The sequence below is a fragment of the Panthera uncia genome (assembly GCF_023721935.1).
Source record: "Panthera uncia isolate 11264 chromosome D3 unlocalized genomic scaffold, Puncia_PCG_1.0 HiC_scaffold_8, whole genome shotgun sequence".
NCBI lineage: Eukaryota > Metazoa > Chordata > Mammalia > Carnivora > Felidae > Panthera > Panthera uncia.
The window spans coordinates 23668233-23675271 of NW_026057586.1; positions in this window are offsets into that span (position 1 = coordinate 23668233).

A 7039-nucleotide genomic window follows, 5' to 3' on the forward strand; every position below is an offset into this window, starting at 1 on the left:
GTCCCCACCTCCCTAACCTCATCCACCATGATCACTTCCTCCCTAGGCCTCACTGAGCAGAAACCACCACCTATGTAGCTACCACTGTTGCCTGAAGGGCATTTGCATTAACAGGATCTCAAAAAAATTCAAAAAGGGTGATGGAGAAAAATGGTACAAATAAAAAAGGAAAAAAATGCCAAAAGAATATACAAACGGCCAAAAGCACAAGAAAAGAAGCTCGATAGTAATAGTCATCAGTGAAATGCAGGTTAAAACCACAATGAGGGGCATTGGCGGGCTCAGTCAGTGGAGCATGTGACTCTCAATCTTAGGGTCAAGGCTTCAAGCCCCACATTGGGCTTAGAGCTTATTAAAACACACACACACACAATGAGCACTGGGTGTTGCATGGAAACCAATTTGACAATAAATTTCACATATTGAAAAAAAAATAAAATAAAACACACACACACACACACACACACACTGAGATAGAGCTTATTAACACACCCCCCCCCCACACACACACACACACTGAGATACCTCTTTGTGGCCACCAGGATAGCTAAAATTACAGAGATTTGCTGTATAAAGTGTTGGCAAGGATGTGGAGCACTTGGAATGTTAGTAAGAGAGTAAAATAGTACAGTCACTTTGGGAAACAGTTCAGCAGTGTCTTAAAAAATGTATATATGCATTCATCATATGACCCAGCAATTCGACTCATAGATATTTACCCCCACCCCCACATGAAAACATAGGTCTTCACAAAGACTTGTACACCAATGTTCATAAGTAGTTTTATTCAAAATAGAACAGGATATAAGCCAAATATCCATGCATGGGTGAAAATACAAACAGACTGCAGTAAATTCATTCAATGGTCTCCTACACAAAATGGCAAGATTAATTGATACATGCAAAGACATGGTATGTGGGCCACCCAGTTTGGGCATCTATATATTATATACAGTTAAATAATTAATGATGCTTGTATATTTGTGGTTTGGAATATTTACATTGCAGTTCTAGTATTAGCTAGCATTCCTTGTGGTATGTCTCAAATCTACCTAATAACAATTATGTGGTATGGTAGCATGAATAATGGCTCAACTATGTCCATGACCCAATCCATGGAACATATGAATATCACATTATATGGCAAGAGAGACTTTGTGGACATGATTAAGTTAAGGATTTTGAGGCGGGGAGATTATCCTGGATTATCCTGGTGGGCCTTGAGGTAGTCACAATGGCCCTCTCCAAAGGGACACAGGAAAAGTCAGAGTAGAAAATGCTAAGAGGATGGAGGAATGGCCATAAGCTAAGGAACACCACTAGAAAGCCACTAGAAGCTGAAAAAGACAAACAGATTCTTCCTTCAGAGCCTCCCGAAGAAAGCAGTCGTATCAACTCCTTGATGTTAGTCCATTTGAATTGATTTTGGACTTTTGGCCTCCAGAACTGTAAGACAATAACTTCATGTTGTTTTAAGCCACTAAGATTTTGGCAATTTGTTACAGTGGCAACAGGAAACTAACACACTTGGGTTACTCGTTTACTATACAAGTTACCATCTGTCTCTCCTATAAATTCTGCTTGCATTGGTTTGAGGGGGGAGCCTAGGCATCTGTTTTATAACGGGCCAAGGTGACTTTTTTTAGTTTATTTACTTATTTTGAGAGAGAGAGTAGGAGCAGAAGAAGGGCATAGAGGGAGAGAGACAGAGAGAGAGAGAGACAGAGAGAGAGAGAGAGAGAGAGAGAATCCCTCTAACAGCTAACAGTGCAGTACAGAATTTTTGAGAAAATTGCCCTGATGTGGGGCTCACAAACTGTGGGATCATGACCTGAGCCAAAAATAAGAGTTGGATGCTTAACCAACTGAGCCATCCAGGCACCACCCCCCCTTTTCTTAAAATGTTTTATTTATTTTTGAGAGAGCACAAGCAGGGGAAGGGCAGGGAGAGGGACCGAGGATGTGAAGTGGGCTCTACACTGACAACATCAAGCCCGATGTGGGGCTTGAATTCAAGAACCATGAGATCATGACCTGAGCCAAAGGCAAACGCTCCACTGACTGAGCCACCCAGATACCCTAAGATGATTTTTATCTGCAGGTAAATTGGAGAACTACAGCTATAGTGGACTGTGATAGCCCAGCCAAATTTCTCACCACCAATTTCCTGATAATAAACTCCATGGGCTGTGATTTGGGTGGGAGCACAAGAGCAAGAATTGACCAGTTCTGGCACTCCATTGCCTTTGAGCCTTCGACTGGTCCACAGGCAGACATATGGCCTACACTAGCCAATCACAATCCTCTGTGAATTTATACACGGAAGCCAAATTCCTTCTTTGTGCTGAGATTGCTATGCTAGGATGGAGCATCAGTTTGCCCTTCTTCCCTGACTAGGTAGAGGAAGTCCTTCTACATTAGCAAAGAGATAATAAACAGAGGGGAGCACAGCTGAAAATTAGAAGGAGAGAGAGGAAAAAACCCTGATCTCCTTTGAGCTCTGGATCCAGTTGTACCTGATGCTGGTAGCATCTCTGTTCTTTTGACTTAAAAGAAATCAATTAACTTCTGTTACTGTTTAGGCTCATTCAGTTTGGTTTTGGTCCTCTGAAACATAAACACTCCTATCATACTTGGGTGTTACACGAAATGGGTCCTTTACACTGGCTTTCTCTTCACCAGTTTCTATCCCCAACATCATATGCTTCATACCTGTCTATGCCAGTTTATACTTGTCTGGTCAGGATTTATACACATCTTGCACTGAGATTTTAGTCATTCTGTCTCTACCACTCAAGCTAACTCCTTTACAGCATAAATACTTTCCATCAACCACATAGAAGCGGTCCCATTCAACTAGATGTTCAGGCTACTTCTCTTTCCACTTTAATCCTGCTCCCTCTCATCTATTCAATGACAAGAAATTCTGGGATGCTGGCTTTCTTCCAGGGAAAACAAACTGCAAAACTCCTATGATGGCTTTTATTCAATGTTCTGTCTACAGAACACCTTCTGCAGTCACATTACATGGGGTTTTATAGGCATCTTTAGCCTGACATGAGAAGCAAAGAGGTTGAGTGCTGACTAGAAGATTTTCCTCATCATTCAAGTTATTTAATAGATGATTGCTTTTGATCTTTCAATTCCAAAGTTTCTCAGTTCCAGCAATGCAGTTAAACGCTGTTATCTGCAACATTTCCCTAGTATAAATCCTCATTGTCAGGGGGATGAGCCCGTAGCATTTACAAAATGGGACTGACCAAAGGAGGCCTGGGCTTCACTGAAGGCTCACACACAGACCATCCTGGAAAATAATGTCTGGTCCTTAGTAGAGTCAGGCTATAAAACTTGGTGGAAGAAAGTGGGAATTCCTAACTTTTTCCTCTGCCAACAGATGGAAAGGGCACTGGCTAACAGTCAGGAAACCTGAGGATAGCCTTGGCTCTGCCATTTAATACCAGTTAGTAAATTTAGGCAAGTCAGTCAATACCTCTTGATTCCTTTTTTTTTTTTTTAAGTTTATTTATTTTTGAGAGAGAAAGAGAGAGAGAGAGGGAGGGAGGGGCAGAGAGAAAGGGAGAGAGAGAATCCCAAGCAGGCTTCATGCTGTCAGCGCAGAGCCTGATGCAGGGCTCAATTTCACGAACTGTGAGATCGTGACCTGAGCCGAAATTAAGAGTCAGACGCTTAACCAACTGAGCCACCCAGGTGCTCCAACACCTCTTGATTCTAATTTCTTCATCTACAAAATGGAATTCATCATACTCCCCTGCATCAAACGACATATGCAGATGTTAGGGTGCCTGGGTGGCTCTGTCAGTTGAGCATCTGACTCTTGATTTTGACTCAGGTCATGATCCCAGGGTCGTGGGATTGAGCCCCACATCGGGCTTTGTGCTATCAGCGTGGAACCTACTTGGGATTCTCTGTCTCTCTCTGCCCCTCCCCTGCTCATGCTGTCTTTCTCTCAAAATAAATAAATAAACATTGAAAAAAAAGATATACAGATGTAAGGTATTATTATGCACTATACAAATGTAAAGTTTAATTACACTGCCCTATTCTTAGACATCTTTATTCAAATCTGGGATTGTAAGATTCTGACTATTCTAATTACAAAGATTGAAAAAGTGAATTGCTTCTCATAAATCAATTTATTTGATATCTATATGTTATAATGAGTTAGGAATTACCATATACAGAGTAGCATCAAATTTGGAACACCAGTTAGGATATTACTCTATGCAAATGACTGAAGATTCGAAGTATGGATGCACATAACAATGTAAATAGATGCTACACATTTCTGCAAATGCCTAAAAATGGTCTTCAGCAGATGCTTCTAAATTTTCTCTGGATTACAGCTTTCGAACAAAACAAAAACCCAGTGGATTTGGACCAGAGATCTCTAAACCTTCCTCCACCCCCACAACTGTCTTTATTTAGTCCTAAATTTAGAGCAGATGGAGAAACCAGCAAGCAAGACAATGCCTGCATCTGCTAATAAATTAATACTGCTGAGCCAAGCAAATGGATAAAACTTGAGCAGTCTCTACACGTTAGCTATAAAGAATGCAAGGGCCCCTGCTTTTGAGGCATTTATAATCTATATAACTTAGACATAATATTGTTTGCTAGCATTTATTGAGGACTTGCTATGTGTTGGGCACTATGCTTAGTGTTACACTCATATCAACTCATTTAAGCCTCCCAATGACCCTGTGAGATGGATACTATTATATTACCCAGTGTACAGAAGAGGACAATGAATCAGAGATTAAGTGATTTTGCCCAGAATCACATGACTAATGATACAGTTGGAATTTAAAAGAACACTCTCTGAACCATCATGCTAAACTGCTCTTCTAAGAAAGACACAGATAGATAGAAGGAATAGATTATCCTATAACCTCATTTAATATTTACCATATATTCTTTATTATTCTATATTATATTTTATTTACATATATCATTTATATTATATGACTGATGGGCTAGGATTATATTATATTATATTATATTATATTATATTATATGATTATATGACTGATGGGCTAGGGAGAGGGGGAATAGGGAGTTGTTGTTCAATAGGTATAAAGGTTCAGTCATGCAAAGTGAAAAAATTCTAGAGGTCTGTTGTACAATAGTGTGTTATTGGTAATAGTTAGCAATACTGTAATGTACAGTTAAAAATTATTAGGGCAAATTTATGTGTTTATTGGGTTTTTTTACTATTAAAAAAAAAGAAAGAGGGGCACTTGGATGGCTCAGTTCTTTAAGTGTCCAACTCTTGATTTCAGCTGAGGTCATGATCTCAGGGTTTGATGGATCAAGCCCCGTGTTGGGCTTTGCACTGACATCATGGAGCCTGCTTGGGATTCTCTCTCTCCCTCTCTCTCTGTCACTCCCCTGCTTGTGTGCTCACTCATTTTCCCTCTCAAAATAAATAAATAAACATTAGAAAATATATATCTTGCTCTGAGAGAGAGAGAGAGAGAGAGAGAAAGGAAGAAAGGGAGGGAAGGAGGAAGGGAGGGAGGGAGGGAGGGAGGAAGGAAGGAAGGAAGGAAGGAAGGAAGGAAGGAAGGAAGAATAAAGCCTGGTCCATCAACTGATGAATAGCTAAACAAAATATATATCCATACAAAATGTATGTATATATCCACAAAATGCATATCCATACAATGGAATATTTGCTGTTCAGACATAAAAAGAAATGAAGTTCTGATACATGGATATAGTATGTGTGAAACTTGAAACATGCTAAGTGAAAGAAATCAAGCACAAAAGATCACACATTGTATGATTCCATTTATATGAAATGTCTAGAATAGACAAATCCAGAGAGACAGAAAGTAGACTGGTGGTTGCCTAGGGCTAGGGGATGGAAAACTAAGGGATGATAGCTAATAAGTAAGGAATTTCTTTTGGATGTGACGAAAATGTTCTAAAATTGATTGTGGTGATGCTTGTATAACCCTATGAATACAATGAAAGTCATTGAATTGTACACTTTAAATGAGTGAATTGTGGTATGTGAATCCTATCTTAATAAAACAAAAATATTTTTTTAATTACATAGTGATTGCATTAGTTTCTATTGTATTATTATTGCATAACAAAATACCATAAAAGCAGCAGCTTAAAATAACACCCATTTATTATCTCACCATTTTGTAGATGAGAAGTCTGTGGTGGGTAGAGGAGGTTAGGACTACTGGCTGAGTTTTCTGCTTAGGGTCTTGCAAGTCCAAAATTAAGATATTAGTAGGACTGAGTTCTTATCTGGAGGCTCTGGGGAAGAAAATGTTTCATTCATATTGTTGGCAGAATTAAGATACTTGCAGTTGTAGGACCAAAGTCCTGTTTCCCAGCTGGCTACTGGCAAAGAACCACTCTCAGGTCATTGAATGTTGCCCTTTGCATTTTCAAAGCCAGCGATGGACTCTCAAATATTTCTCATGCTTCAAACTTCTCTAACTTACCCTTCTACTACTAGCCAGAGAAAATTCTCTGCTTTCAAATAACACCCCTGATTGAATCAGATCCATCCAGATAATTTCCATATCTTTTTTTTTAGTGTTTATTTTTGAGAGAGAGACTGAGTGTGAGCAGGGGAGGGGCAGAGAGAGAGGGAGACACAGAATCCGAAACAGGCTCCAGGCTCTGAGCTGTCAGCACAGAGCCTGATGTGGGGCTCAAACTGATAATTTTCATGTCTTAAGGTCAATTGACTTGGGACTTTAATCATATTTGCAAAATTCATAGCAGTACCTAGATTGGTGCTTGATCGAATAACCAGGAAATAGGAATTAGAACTCTTGGGCGCCTGGGTGGCGCAGTCGGTTAAGCGTCCGACTTCAGCCAGGTCACAATCTCGCGGTCCGTGAGTTCGAGCCCCGCGTCAGGCTCTGGGCTGATGGCTCGGAGCCTGGAGCCTGTTTCCGATTCTGTGTCTCCCTCTCTCTCTGCCCCTCCCCCGTTCATGCTCTGTCTCTCTCTGTCCCAAAAATAAATTAAAAACGTTGAAAAAAAAAAA